The sequence below is a fragment of the Podarcis bocagei genome (genome assembly GCF_964188305.1).
Source record: "Podarcis bocagei genome assembly, chromosome: Z".
Lineage (NCBI taxonomy): Eukaryota > Metazoa > Chordata > Lepidosauria > Squamata > Lacertidae > Podarcis > Podarcis bocagei.
The window spans coordinates 46658998-46674384 of record NC_138140.1 but is presented as its reverse complement, the minus strand read 5'-3'; positions in this window follow the sequence as shown (position 1 = coordinate 46674384).

Here is a 15387-nt window from a genome sequence, read left to right as displayed (position 1 = left end):
TCTGCATGTTTGTCAAATAATTGATGCTGAAGTAGCTGACTTCCCTGCCCCAGCTTGTATAGTCTACTCTGCAGGAGAAAGCAGGGCATTGATACACTAGGGGCCAGGGGAATCTGAGCTATCTTCTCTGGTGTCTTTCTGAGGGGAAGGACTCTGGGAGCTGTCTATCAATAACAGAGGAATACTATTAAAGGTAGTGTTTTTTTGGTGGTGGGAGGAAAGGGGTAGGTGCCATAGCTCATGCATGATGGATCACTCTGGAAGATTTTGTCTCCTGTTACAGCTGGAAGGAGGCTTATTTAAAGCTCTGCAAAGCTGCTACTAGCCAGTGTAGATACCGTAATATTGAGCTAGCTTCAGATGAAGAGGAACCTATAGCCCTCCAGAAATTGTTGGACTACATCTCCCATCATCCCTGACCATTGGCCATGCTAGAGGGTCACAGGTTTCCTGCCCCTGAGTGCAAGATGGACCAATGGTCTCATTTACTATAAAACAGCTGTGTATGAAGTGCTACTGATTTCTCTCACTTAATGTCATTTTCCTTGCTTGTCAGAAGGTAGAGAGGTTTTGAGAGGACAGGACAGGGCTAAAAAGAAAAAGAAAGAAAAAACCACTACCATCCTTACACTAATCTTTTGTTTTCTATACATCCGAATTCTCACTTTGGTGCATTCTACTAAGAACCCGTCTACATCTGATTTCCCCAAGGACTTAACTCAATTGCCTCTGAGTAGATTCACTTAAATCATTTTTCAGCCCCCTAATACAGGCCTGCTTTTGGCATCTTTTAAGAGTGCCTCCAATTGATTTACTATAGACTAGTTGCTAATGGGTTTGAGGAAATAAGGCTACAGGAGAACACTGGGGATTCTCAAAGCTTCTGAGGGCTCATCATTTCTTCTGAGAGGCTCAAACTACATGTGATGATAGCAGACCCGTTTGATTAAAAAACAAAAAGGTGGTGGTGCAGTTCCCCTGATACTTTCCTGGGTTTCAGTTAGGGAAAGGAACATGGTTCAGTGCTGGTAACATATCTGTATGCTCAATGCCTGGCACCTCCCACTTGAGCTGGAAAAGACCAGGGGAACCAACTTGAATAAAATATTGAGGGCACTCAGGTAAGCCCTGCCCCACATAATCAATCACAAGATATGGCACATGTACACCATTTGAATAGCAATGACTATCAACTTTGGAAGGGCCCAGGCCCCCTCAAATATTTTATTGGGGGGAGTGAAGGGACCTCAGCCCCTAGGAGTAGAATCCTGTGCCTATCTGAAAGCTTGCAGAGCTACCGTTAATCAGCATACAGCAGCTTAGGTGACTTTGTGTCTGGAATCCTGAGGGAGTGGGTGATATCAGTGTGAAATGTTGCTGCAGATCCCATTGGTTGGGCAGTGTAGGTCAGTCAATTAGGGCAAAAGGGCGCTGCCCAACCAATCTTGATCTGTCTTCAACCAACCACCTGTGTGCCTTCTCACTTACCACTACTCCAGCAGGTGATGCCGGCTGTCAGCTTCCTCCTGCTCCATCCCAGTTTTGCCCTTGTGGAACTCAGCAGGGAGGAGCCTCTGTATACCTGAAGGAGCGTCTCCATACCCTTCATTCAGCCCACACACTGAGGTCCAGCTCTGAGGACTTTCTGGTGGTTCCATCATTGCAAGAAGTGAGGTTACAGGGAACCAGGCAGAGGGTCTTCTTAGTAGTGGAATGCCCTCCCATCTGATGTCAAAGAGATAAATAACTATAAAACCTTTCATCTGAAGGCAGCCCTGTATTAGGAAATGTTTAGTGTGTGATGTTCTGATGTGTTTTTGTATATTCTGTTGGAAGCTGCCCAGAATGGCTGGGGCAACCCAGTCAGATGGGCGGGGTACAAAAAAAACAAAAACAAAGTATTATTATTATAACAAAATTGGAATTAATTGGCTCTGCATTTCATTTACTCTGGGTTCACCTGTTGTCAGGCTCCCTGCTTTCTGCCTAACCAATTCCAGTCGGCATCAGTCACTACTGTTGGGAAGATAAGAATGCTAACCTACCTTATAAGGCCAACTCATGAGGGGAGCTTTGCACTAATTCAGTATCAATATCAAATTTTATTTCGGTCAGAGGCCAGCATAAGATAAAACATATGGATAAACTGAAGACATAAGACTTAAAACAGGTAAGGGATAAAAAACTAATAATTAAAAGGTGATTATACCATACATTATACCATACTTTACTTAAAAAGATAAAAACAAGGACAAACGGTTAAAATCAACTATAAGGGAGGGAACATACGGGAGCACAGGTCTTGCATTTTGAGACTTCAGACTTCAGTTCAGGCTTAGTTTGTGGCGCAAACCATCCTTCGGCGAATATCAGTTATGGTGGCACAGAATCTAACAACTGAATATGTAACATCTGGGTTTTCATCCTGCAGTAAGAGGGAGGTATAAAGTTGTTCTGTACAACCTGGAAATTTATGTGGTATAGGCAAGATGAACCTAGTTCATATATCTGTATAGTATTGGCAGTGAGAAAAGGCATGTTCTGTTGTTTCCAGTTGCTCATAGCCACATGGGAATTTCCTCTCCGTGTCATCCTAAAGTTGTCTTCCAAGATGGCTGAAGGGAGGGCCTGGCAACGGGCCAAAGGGAAAGCCCTTCACTATTGTGGAATTTCAAGCTTGGCTATATATGATATCTGGGAGGTGAGCTGTCTTCTGGTTTCACTGATTACAAATTTCAGGGACCTGGCTAGATCTGCTTGGAGTCCTGTATATTCCACGCACTAATGGTTTGGGGTTTTTCTCTTGTTCAGTCCCTATGTTGAGTAGGATCTGTGGGATATACCGTATTTTTCGCTCCATAAGGCACACTTTTTCCCTCTTAAAATCTAAGGGGAAATGTCTGTGCGTCTTATGGAGTGAATGTGTGGTCCCTGGGGCTGGGGCTGGGGGAAAGCTGGGCTTCCCCCACCGTCAGCCCCACAAGCTGCTTTTTGGGGCTGGGAGGGGGACACCTGGGCTTCCCCCACCAGCCCTGACAAGCTCCTGTGCAGCTCTGGGGTAGCCCGCGAAGCCTCCACAGGGCAGTGGGGAGCCTTCGCTCTCTCACTTCCCCCACCTCCTGCAAAAGCCCCCAAGAGCCGCGCTCCCTTTAAAGAGCTGCGTGGAGTGTGTGTGTGGCTCTTGGGGGCTTTTCCCCGGGGAGGGAGAAGGGCAGCCCGTCAGTGACTGCAAGCGCCGCACACACGCTCCACGCGGCTCATGAAAGAGAGCGCTGAGCAGAGCCTGGGATGTGTACAGGGTCTGCTCAGCACTCTCTTTAACTAATTTTTTTTCTTGAATTCCCCCCAAAAAAGTAGGTGCGCCTTATGGTCAGGTGCGCCTTATGGAGTGAAAAATATGGTAAATCTTTCGCCTTTTGGACTAATTAAACTTCCAGCACTACCACCAAACTTGGAAAAAGTTCTATTGCTACCTTTCAGTTCCAGCAGATAAAGGTATTGACTCCATGCCATATATTTATCCTCTGTGAGTTCATATACTACCAAAAGAAAAACTTTCTAAGGTGAGCTTCCTGATGAAGGACATATTATTTTGTAGTATTCTTACTGCTGAAACTCAGTGGTGCTTACTCCTTAGTAGACATATCTAGAATTGCACTGTGTCTTCCTTTTATTTCTATTTCCTGTATTCACTAAGCTGGTCTTTTGTATTAGCTGAGATAGATTGATTTGTTTTGTAATTGAATTTCAGTTGAATGCATTACTGGAAATCAGTTTCTTTAATAAAAAAAATATCTTGGAGATGATGGTTTAATACCCATCCTTTGACAGCAGCAGTAATTCTGCAACATCTACGCTGCCTAGATTTATGACTGCTGTCTTTCACGTTCTCTTAAAGAGTACTCATAGCAGAGTCTCATGGCAGGAAAAAAAGGGGAATTGTGTAACCAATAGTTAACTTCCGCTGGGCACCTGTTCAATTCAACTTGAACTCTCTGCACCCTGGTCAGTTTCCTTTGGTTCCAGTAGCCAAAAGGCCAGAGGAAAACAGAAATTACTCTTCTCACCTCTGTGTGTAACTCTGAATTGCCGCTCACAGAAGGCAGGCACTAATAAATGATGTTTGCAGAGTAATCATATAACGATAATATCACATCCACAACTTGTTAGACTGGAGGCAGACACAAGTGTTGTAACCTCATTGCTTCTGCAGTCATATTTGCCTCCTAGCCAAATGTAATATATGAAACTATTCTCACCACCACCCTCTGCCTCTCCCCTGCAAGGTTGTAATAACATTTGTTTGTTCATGGGGGTGGTGGGGGGAGAAGATTTAAAATCTGTTTTGTGGCAGCTATAACAGAGCTTTTTGCCAGTCACCTTCTAGCTAAATTCTTCCCGATTTAATGATATCCCCATGCATTTAATATTTACATTGTATTTATTAGGAAAGGTGGGGGCTTTTCTGGCAAATGCATGCTTATTTATTTATATAGAAATGTGGCTAGAAACCAGAATACAGCAGAGCAGGGAAAACTCATGAGAGCTGTACTCGAATGCATGTTTGTGCCCTTTTAAAATGTGTTGGCAGCGGAGGAGCGGGGTGTTATTTCTGAGTTATTTTTGTTTTGATTATGTATTTTGTGTTTTTATATTGTGTTTTTATCCTGTGAACTGCCATGAGACCTGTGGGTATATGGCAGTATACAAATTTAAGAAATAATAATAAAATAACCTCAATACCCAAGCAGTGAGAGACTCCCAGGGGTTCCAATGCTCACCAATGTTCAGTTTCCTTGGGCAGAAGGTCAATGGAGAGTTTAGGAGATAGGGTTTTCTTTACACACATATACAACCTGAGCACAGGATAGAAGGGATCACAGCATTAACACCTCCCCATTAGGTTTCCAAGGCAATACCCAAGCTATAGCTTTGGGTCAACCACAAAGCAAGACAAGCCTCTGTATCTCCATCAACTTCTGCACTTCTTTCAGTCACAGACATTCACAAAGAAACATCAGCACTCCTCTCTTGCATTCAGAGAGAGAGACAGAGAGAGTTATCTAACTGTCTCTTCTTCAGTGTTCATGGAGATGCAGCCGTTGCGGTCAAGTCGCTCGCACACAAAGCAAAATGGGGTGTGTGTGTGTAATAAGTTACCTCCCAAGTGACCAGAGTTAACCAATCACATGAGAGTTACTGAGGAACATTCCAGAATTAAACGCATACAGTAAATGCATTTAAGCATTTCCAATTTCACTAAATTAATTATCACTATGCTTAACAGGGCTGGGTATATCCCTTGCCTGAATCCTCGGAGAGCCACTGCCAGTCATTGTGGGCAACATTGAGTTTGATGGGTCCAAAGGTGTTGGAACAACATAGCTGCTTACGTTGCAATGTAAAGGTGCACATGCTAGTAGACAGAAATATGAGGAGAGTTTTTGTTCTCACATTGTTTTGAACGATGCAACCAAAGCTTCACCGCAGGCCACTTGGCCTCTTTGTGATCTAGCATTCCTATGTGTAATGTTGATGCTTTACAGAATACCTGCACATTTCCTCCCTGTTTCATAAATAAAGAAAAATGTTCATGGCCGTTGAATGCATAACAAAGACAGTCTCCCTCTGTTTTCTTCAGCGCTTAGAAACTGCTTTCTTCGTGAATTGCCGTCTTCTCTACCATTTCACCCCACCCCACCTCCTGCTGCTATTCTCTTTGTGTAGAAATTGGAGCAAGTACACACTGTTTCTGATTTTTTAGCGATTCCAACCCCTCCAATGGTACATATGCAAATATACCTGCCTTTTAGAGTCAGCTGCCTGGTGTTCAAACCACACAGACACATTGACAAAGTGTAATTTCCCATAAGTACAGCGAAAGAAGTTGGGGGAAGAGAGTTCTGTTCTTACAGAACAATTAGATAATGGAAAATAACAAGGGGGGTGGATGAAGAGGCCTAACCTTTCTAACTCTCGGAAGATAAGCTATTTTTAGCAATTGTGATGAAATGCCCACAGGGGGAAAAAATCTTTTCTTCCTGTTTCTGTTTTTTTCTTCTTCTGAAAAGGGCTTTTATTTAAGTAAAGATCTCCTCCCTCTCCTAGCAACCAGCGATGCTTCAATAGGACCAGTTGCATCATCTCCACAATCTTCCATACAGCATCTTTTTTATTTCATCAGTAGCTCATTGCTTATTACACCCCCCCCACACACACACACCTGCTTCTTAGGTAGCAATTACAAAGAGAAAGACGTCATTGTGCTACCCTGACTTATACCTATTAGAATTGGCCCTAATTGTAGCTAGAGTAATTGGCTTTTGTAACAGAGTGCCATTAACCTAGTATAATTGTTCTGATAGCAACCCATGTTTTGCTTCATTAAATTTTATTCTGTGCAAGAAGGGGCGTTTTAACCTTTGTTTGTGTCTTAGCATGGCTGGATCCTGTGATCTGCTTTGCAAGCAAAGAAGCTCATTTGAGGTTGGACAGTTCTATTCCCATCAAATATTTTTATCCATAATTCTGTTTTTGATTCTTTGCTTTAACCTTATGTTTACTGGAAATAACCTAGAAAGAGCAAATGTGTTTTTTAAAAATATATTTAGCACACATTTTCTCACAAAATACTATTTAAATGCAGATTTTGGGATGTTTTAAATGATTAGAAGTGCAACAGAACATCTGGTAGCTTAAACGTTTAAAATCTGGTGACTAGCTAAATTGTGATGGACATGCTCATTCAAAAGGGGTGGCTCTGCACCCAAATCTTCAAATATCAAACTCCTAATGCATTCCTAGATTTATAATAGTATGATATCTGCTTGGAAGTCAGCCAGAACAGGCTTTTGAACACCCAACTGTGAAGGAGATGTCAACCAGTGTTTGCTGCAATAGTACAGCTGTTCTACACAAGATCAGCTGTGTCAGTTGAGCCAAGGACCTTATTCTCTATTCCACTGTGGTGTCTTCCCCCCAAACTAGTCTGCTTTATGCAGTGCTTTGGTGCTGCAGTATTTTATGATACAACTTCTTTCTGCCCCTCACCCTCAAAACTAGCCCTGTGTACCGGATCCCATGTAACAAACAAATCTGGGCTAATCTGGGTTGGCCTAGGATTTGGCCAGATCAAGCTGCGATAGCCCTGGTTCAGGTTGGCCTACCCAAAGAGATTAGGAGTTAATCAAAAGTTGGTTGAGCAGAGGGAGAATGAAAGGCAAGCAAACTATGCAGAATCTGCTTCACCAGAGTGTTTGCTGCAGGGAACACACTGACTGAACAGCACCCAGCAAGAATTAACTTTCTACTCAGTGAGCAGAGGGTATCAGTGCTGCTCTCTGCAGGGGTCTACTTCATCAGCGTGGTCTTTGCAGAGAGTGCAGTAGCAAATCAGCACCTAGCTGGAATGAAGGCAGCATCTCCTCTCCCCTCCCAACCACTCAGATTGCATGATTAATTAGGGTTTAAAACTCTAATTGAACACAAGGACGGTCACTGAATCAATTCAGGCCCCAGATCATCCTAGGCAGATTGGGGCTAATCTGGAGTGGCAGATGGGTCCTAGGATTAGATAGGGAGACATGCACAGTCATACTCAAAACCCATGTTTTCTGAAGTGTTGGTGGGTTCAGACATGACCCAAGACCAGATTTCAGCTCAAAAGGATCAGGCACAATAATAGAAATGGCAAACAAGGGCACACACCTCCCTGCCTGTGATAGGCTGCCATATGCTGTGACTGGAGAATCATAATATGGCCCTATCACAGCAGGGATTAGCAGCCTGCCAGCTACCAGCAAATGTCATTGGAGGGTTTTAGAATCCTCTCTGACTTTTGTTATGGAGATGAAGCTCCTGAGCTGCAAGAGGCATTAAGGCCTAGGCTTCCAATGTCATGCATACAGCCTGGCTTTGACCTATAATCCCAGCATACATAACATTTTGTGTGAAGATTATGGCACAACCCTCTGGTTCTTATGCACCACAACATCTGTGTTGTAATTCATGGGCAGCTAAACTTTTGGGCGCTTCCGGGTTAGCGCGATCAACTAATGGTGGATTCCCTCTGAGCTCCGGAGGGAATCGGCTCCGCAGGATCGGGTCTTGCCGCTGCGGCGATGCGCGGACGCTCAAAAACACAGGCGGTGATGCCTGTGAGCGTGGTGACTTGGCGGGCACCATTTGCGCCCCCCGAGCTGTGAAGGAGCCTTTTTAAAGGCTTCGGAACGGGGACGGGGTGAGCGGCGCGGGGCTGAGAGTCGACTGCTTCTGCGGAGTAAAGCCGCACTGCCATTGTCGGAGAGCGCTGACTTCTTCTTGTGAGCAATTGGACTTTAAAGTAACAACCCGTGAGTAGTACGGAAATTGGAATTGTAAAGAAAATTTTTATGAATTAGGCACGATCGGGGAAGGTGTAAACAGGAAGTCCGCCTCCCCTCCTTGTAAATAATTTAAAGCAAGGACCTGCTAACTAAGGTCGAGTGAACCCTTCCCCCCTTTTTTTGGTAAAAGACTTTAATTTCACGGTTTGGCAGTTTAAGAAATTTTACTGGAGGATAAAGAACTAATTTTGGGAGCTGATGTGCCACCCCCCCGGACCCGGGAGTGCTCCGTGAGAAAGCCTGTTGATGAGGTACTGAAGAGTTTGGCAGCTGTCAAATTAGCTGTCAGGACGGAAAAAGAAAACTTTGTTTCTGTTGCTTCTGCTGGTTATATTTGTTACAATTTTCCTACAATTTGTTGAAAACAAGGAAGAGCTGATACAAACTAACTTGATTTTTGGATTTGAACTGGAAGGAAAATCAAGGAACCAAAATCCCTCTAGAGGGGGTTCTGGGACATTACAAGAATGGCTGGAGGAGGGAAAATTTAGGCTGAACTGGACAGAGTTTTTGTTCTCTTGGGAAAGTTACAAGGCCAAATTGATGTTTTGGCTACAAATGTTACAACTCTGGACTTAACAGTAAACAACATTATTGAATTTGATAAGGATTTGAATCAGGAAGTCTATGTAATTGGACAAAAAGAGAAACTTGAGAGCTTTGAGAATTTGGAGAAGGAGATATATGTTGTCCCTGAAGAAAAGGATGGAGGAGCTGTAATTTTGCAGATGACAAAGGAGAACTTGAGGCCAGACATGATGGCAACGAAGGAAAATAAAAACTTGATGTGGAAAATCTGGCCTGAATTGGAGATTGAAAAATGGAGAGATCTCCTTATGTGGAGATCTGAAGACCTAAGGATTACAAACTTGCTTAAGGTGGAAGTTGGAGCTTTGGGGACATTTGGACTTGAAAGGAGTAAGAAACAAGATTTGGGCTCCACTTTTAAGTATGGAGGTCTGGCTGGAAGAAACATGGATCCCAGAGCTTCTCCGAGATTTGGGCCAGAGCTTCTCCAAGATTTGATGTTCAATATTAAGGACTATAAAAAAAAACCGGCAGAGAGGAATTGAGAGAGAATTAAGAGCCTCGGATGTGAGATCTCCAGGCTGATAGCAGATTAAGACTGATAGACATTTGTTGGGGACTGAAACCGGGAAAGGGGAGGGTGGAGTTTGGGAATCCAAAGGGTACATAATTATAATTTGTTTGGTTTTTATTTTGTTTTGTTATTTGTATGAAAATTGGGAAATTCATGGAAAGGAATTTGGATCGACTTTAGAAAAAATGTTTTAAGAATGAGTATTGATGTATAAGTATTGATGTTTAAGTTTGGATATGGTAAAATTGGTTTTTTAAAATGAACTAAATTAAATGAAAATAAGGTTTTCAAAAATAAATTGAGGAAATGGATGAAAGAGAAAAAGTAAAATAATAACATGTTAAATTAAATTATTAAGTTAAAGTTGAGAAATAAGTAATAAGGATTTGCTGAGGTGATAATTTGAATTGGAATACAAGAAGGGAAGGTGTGAGGAGGTCTGAGAAATAAGTTAAAAGAAATAAGCAATTGAAACTTTATGTGTTTTTAATTGTTTTTAAGTTTTATATTTTTGTATGTTTGTTACATTTTTTTTCTTTTGTGTTATGGTTGTTTACTTTTGTTTTTGTTTCATTATAGAAAATGCTAATAAATATATATATATATATTTTTTTTAAAAAAAACAACTTTTGGGCCCAAGGGTAATATTGCTGCATTGCAGTCCCTACAGGGACCACATGCCAGTTGTAGCTGTGGCCACTGCAAACTCCAGACCCTCCAAGTGTCCCTATTTTCCAACGATGCCCCTGATTTAGAGAAGCCATCCTGGTTTCTGATTTGATACCGGAATGTCCCACTTTTCCTTAGGATGTCCCTATTTTCACTAGAGAAACATTGGAGGGTATGGAAATATGTATATATATATATATATATATATATATATATATATATGTCAAGTAGCAACTTAGAGACCAACTAAGTTTGTTCTTGGTATGGAGTTATCCGACCCTGAGCTGTCTGAAGGCAATCCTAGGTAGGGAAGTTTTTTGTTTGTTTGTTTTTTTAAAAAATTAACATTTTATTATGTTTTTACATGGGTTGGAAGCTTCCCAGAGTAGCTGGGGCAACCCAGTAAGATGTGTGGGGTATAAATAGTAAAATTATCATTATGGAATGGGATGTCACTATTTTCATCGGGAAAATGTTGGACGGTATGACACTCTTGCATCCTTTTTAAACCCAGCCCTAAACTATGATGCAACCACCACTTCCAACATGTTGAAACTTCATGAATGTCTGCGTGCCTGGTGTGCTTTTTCAGAAGGTTTTTGGGAGAGGGGTTGGGCTAATAGTCTAACAGTTGCCCCCCCCCCCCCTTACTGTAGCTAAATTAAGCAGGTGAAACTGAAATAACACATTATCTTCTTCTTTATCCCCGATTCTATGTCCCTCTTCTTCCTTTGTTGTCTGGCATTTTGGATTGCATGATGTTCAGGGACAGCAACCTGTTGTACTCTCTAAAGAACTGTACACATTGCTGGCATGATAATACTTCTAAACAGACAGATTCCCCTGCCCCCACATCACTTGAAAACATCACTGCTACCTAGAGGCTGTGCTGTTCTTCAGTCACAGAGAGTGGCAATTCCAGCGGATTATTTATATTTTAAAGACCTTTTCCATTTTAATCAGGAGTAAAATGTAAACAAAACGAAAGATAAGCATTAGAAAAGATTTGTTTAATTAAAATTTGAATATTTGAACAACTTGGCTGCTTTTCAGAGTTGGATAAGCCCCATCTGTCTGTTACCTACTATTTAATATTTATGCTAACTAACTTTATAGGCTGGAAAGTTTCTTCATTTTGCTCTTCATGCGAGTGCTCTTTGCATAGATGTAAGAATTTGGGGGAATCGTTCCATTTCAAAGCCTTTTTAAAGGGTGGGAGCTGGCGAAGTGGGAAGTTTTAAGAATTATCATACAACTGTAGAGTTGGAAGGGACTTTGAGGATCATTTAGGATCATTTAGTCCAACTCCCTGTCATGACCTTGACATTATCAGCACCATGCTCTAACCAGTAGTGAGCTGAAACTTTGGAAATGAAATTTTCAGTGAAAATCAGATTGGGCATGGGCAATGGGGAGGTTGAGCCCCCTTACTTATGTCTTGGGGCAGAAGAAAATCTAGGAACTGGGAGGTGGGGCAGGATGCTTACAGTACTGGGAAATGTGATGCAGGCAGTTTCCCCCCAACCTGCATCTCACTGCTTTCTTTTAAATATGTATATTTGTTGCAAATATAAAGGTCTAAACAACTTGAGATACCTGGCTTCTCTGGGATGTAGTGGGAGAGTTTTTCCCCTCAAATACTGGATAGTCCCCAGCAGTCAGTGTAGACAATACTGAGGTAGATGAACCATTGATCTGACTCAGTATAAGGCAGCTCACTCTGTTCCAGTTCTAAAATACTGTGATTATTTGTGTGGTGTTTTACCAATGAGTGTGTGTGCTTGTGTAAACTCCACCTGAAAAGAATACTGATGTCATATGAACAGTCACTCTCAGACTGGTTCCCCCCAACCCCCATTGTTTTATCAATCAGTAATGGAGGAGGTGAGAATCAAATAAAGTAAAAGCTGTGGAAAATTGTGTATGCTCCAGTTGTGGAGAATTTTTCCCAGTTAAACCAGCATGCTGAATGGGTGTGATGCAAGGCAGAACAAATTCACAAAGCAAGAAAGGAGTGAAATAAAGAAAACCACCTCAGCCCTACAGACAAGTGTACTGATTTATGTTTGCACAACAGGATTGCATTCCATGCACAAAAATGAATGCAATTCCCCATACCCTTTCATTTCAGGCAAAATCATATTTGTAGGAATGTTAAAATGCAACCGCTGGGTAGAGCTTTCTTAATTTCATCTTTCTAATAGAAGCCATTTTTAACAGTCAAATTCTCACCTCTAGGACCATCTGTTTTACTTTAGCTCCTTCGTGCTGTTCATGCATTGAGAGCATGGTGCATTTTTTGCTTGCTCCTGACATTCTCTTGCATTACATTAAGAGATGTAATCAAGAGATTACATGATGGTCATATATTTAGAGACAGGGTATCAGAAGTAGAAAACCAATCTCAAGCGGACTGGAGTAAAGGTCATGGAATCGTAAAAAAGAAGGGAGCCCAGGGGTCATCTAGTTCAACCCTCTGCAATACAGGAATCTCAGCTAAAGCATAAATGACAGTTGGCCATCCAACCTCTGCTTTAAAACCTGCAATGAAGGAGTGTCCACCACCTTCCGAGGGAGCCTGTTCAACTGTTGAAGAGCTGTTACCAACAGAAGGTTCTTGCTGCAGTTCTTCCTCACAAGAATATCACGGGGGACTTTGTTGAAAGTCTTGCTGAAATCAAGATACACTACATTCACAGCATTCCCCTGATCAAACAAGCTTGTACGTCTATCAAAAAAAGTAATGAGATGCATTTAGTATGGCTTGTTTTTGATAAAGACATGCTGTGTCCTAGTAATCACAGCATCCTTTTCTAAGTGCTAAAAGACCAGCCATTTAAGTATCTGTTCTAGGACCTTTGACGTCAAGCTGACCAGTTGGTAGTTACCTGTGTCTTCTCTTTCTTCCCTTTTTTGATGATGGTGACAAACATTTGTCTGCCTCTAGTCTGCAAAGACTTCACCTGTTCTCCTAGATTTCTTAAAGATTATAGACAGAAGAACTGAGTTTACATGCATAAGCTCCTTTAGCACCCTTATTATCTGTTTTCCTATCTTGGGCTGCAGCTCCCTCCTAGCATTGTTTATTATGTTATCACCAGGCTGGGTATCACTTTCATTTTGGATGAAGACAGAGAAGAGGGTTTTGAGCATTTCCGCCTTCTGTCACCCAGTAACATTTTCTGTCTTCTCTAAGCAGAGGACATACTAAATTCTTCTCCTCTTGTTTCAAATATAGCTGTAGAAAGCTTTAATTATTATTTTTAATCTCTCTTGCAAGCCTGAGCTCATTCTGAGCTTTGGCCTGCCCCAACAGTCGGCTACTTGTATATACTCTCAGTGGCGTAGCATGGGGGGTGCAAGGGGGCCGGCCGCACCGGGCGCAACATCTGGGGGGGGCGCTCGCCGCCTCCGGAGTCGCCGAAGAGCCTCGGGCGCAGGCTGTAGCAGAGCCCCATGTCTCGCGGAACCGACGAGCTGGCAGCGGCTCTCAGCGCTCTCCGCGGTCCCCGCGCTTCAGGGCCGTGGAGGGCGCGCCAGGCAGCCCCTCCTCACAGCCCTGCCGCCGCCGCTGCTGCTGCAGCTGCTGGGCCATGTTGCATTTTCCTTGCCTCTCTGCCCTCCTCCTCCGGGCAAGCGGCGTCGTTTGGGCAACTCGCCTCAGATCACCTGACGCGGCAGGTTAGGGGTTAGGGCCTTGCCCCGGGTTAGGGGGCGCAAATTACTTGCCTTGCCCCGGGTGCTCACAACCCACGCTACGCTGCTGTATACTCTTCCTTTATGATTTCCCCTTTCTTCCATTTCTTATAAATGCCCTTCTTAAATCTCAGCTCATCTGTAAACTTCTCATGCAGCCACACCAGTTTCTTTAGATGCCTCCCACTTTTATTTCTTTTTGGAATTGCCTGCATTTGTTCCTTCAGTATTCATCTTTAAGAAACTTGCATCCATCTTGGACCCCTTATCTTTGAGTATTTCTGACCATGGAATCTCACCCAGTAGTTACTCAAGCTGTTCAAAATCAGCCTTCTTAATGTGCAGAGTTCATGTCCTAATACACTCAGCTTTCCTTTGCCTCTGTGTAATGAAGCAAAGGAGGATACTATCACTTCTTCCCAAGTTTCCCAGTACTTCTACTTGGTTGATCAGTTTCTCCCTGTTGGTGATGACCAGGTCCAAGACAGATGATCCTCTTGTTGCTTCTTCCACCTTCTGGGAAATGAAATTGTCAGCAAAGTAATTTGTTGGACCATACCTTCTTGGCAGAGTTCCAGCAGTTCCAGGGTAGCTGAAGTCTCCCATAACTACTATATCTCTGCTTTTTGAATGTTTGCTAATCTGCTCTAGGAAGGACTCAACAAATCTTCAATTTGGCAGATACCCACAGTAAGTTCACTGTTGTTTTCCTCCTACAATTTTTATCAATTTACTATCAATCTGCCTTCCATGCTCCAGTTCACTAGTCTCTTTTTGTATATTCACTTAACCTTGTACATACATTTTTGTACACATTATCTGGCTGGAGAACTGCCAAATATCATAAAAATAAGAAAACCACCAATTTTGAAGAACAGCTGTCTTTCAGTTTACACATCCCCCCAACTTTAAATGCAAACTGAATCCAGTATGTTTCCCATCTTTTGTTTAGGCACCATGCAATGATCCTATCGAGGCCGGATTTGGGTTTGATGAGGTCCTATGCTATTGAAGGTAATGGGGCCCTTTATATGTCCAGCTGTCCTTTGTCAACAACAAATGGTCACTGTTTTTTGTGTTGAATATATGCTATATGGTAATTTATGGACCTAATAGGTATCTCAAGCCATTTGTACATAACAAAATATGTATTTTATCATAGTACCAGTAATTGTTGAACTGAAATACAATTGTAAGAAGAAGCTTATTAATATTTCGGAAATGTACATCCAGGTGTGTTTTTTTCTTTAATTTTTTGGGGGCCCCCAAGAGAGTGCGGCCCTAAGCTATAGCTTGTTTAGCTTATACGTGAATTTGGCACTGGATGCTATGGCAATGCTTGAGTGTAATGCTGTGATGCTGTAGCAATGCCATATGACCTAAAATTCACAGCAGCTTATTTATTCCAATTGTAAAGCAGCAGCTGTTTCCTAAACTTCAAACTTAGTTATTTATTTGTTTTAAATTGATTGAAACACTATTAAGTGTTGCCTAAGAAAGTTGCGCCCAGGCAGGAAGTCCGTTCATTACTTTCTG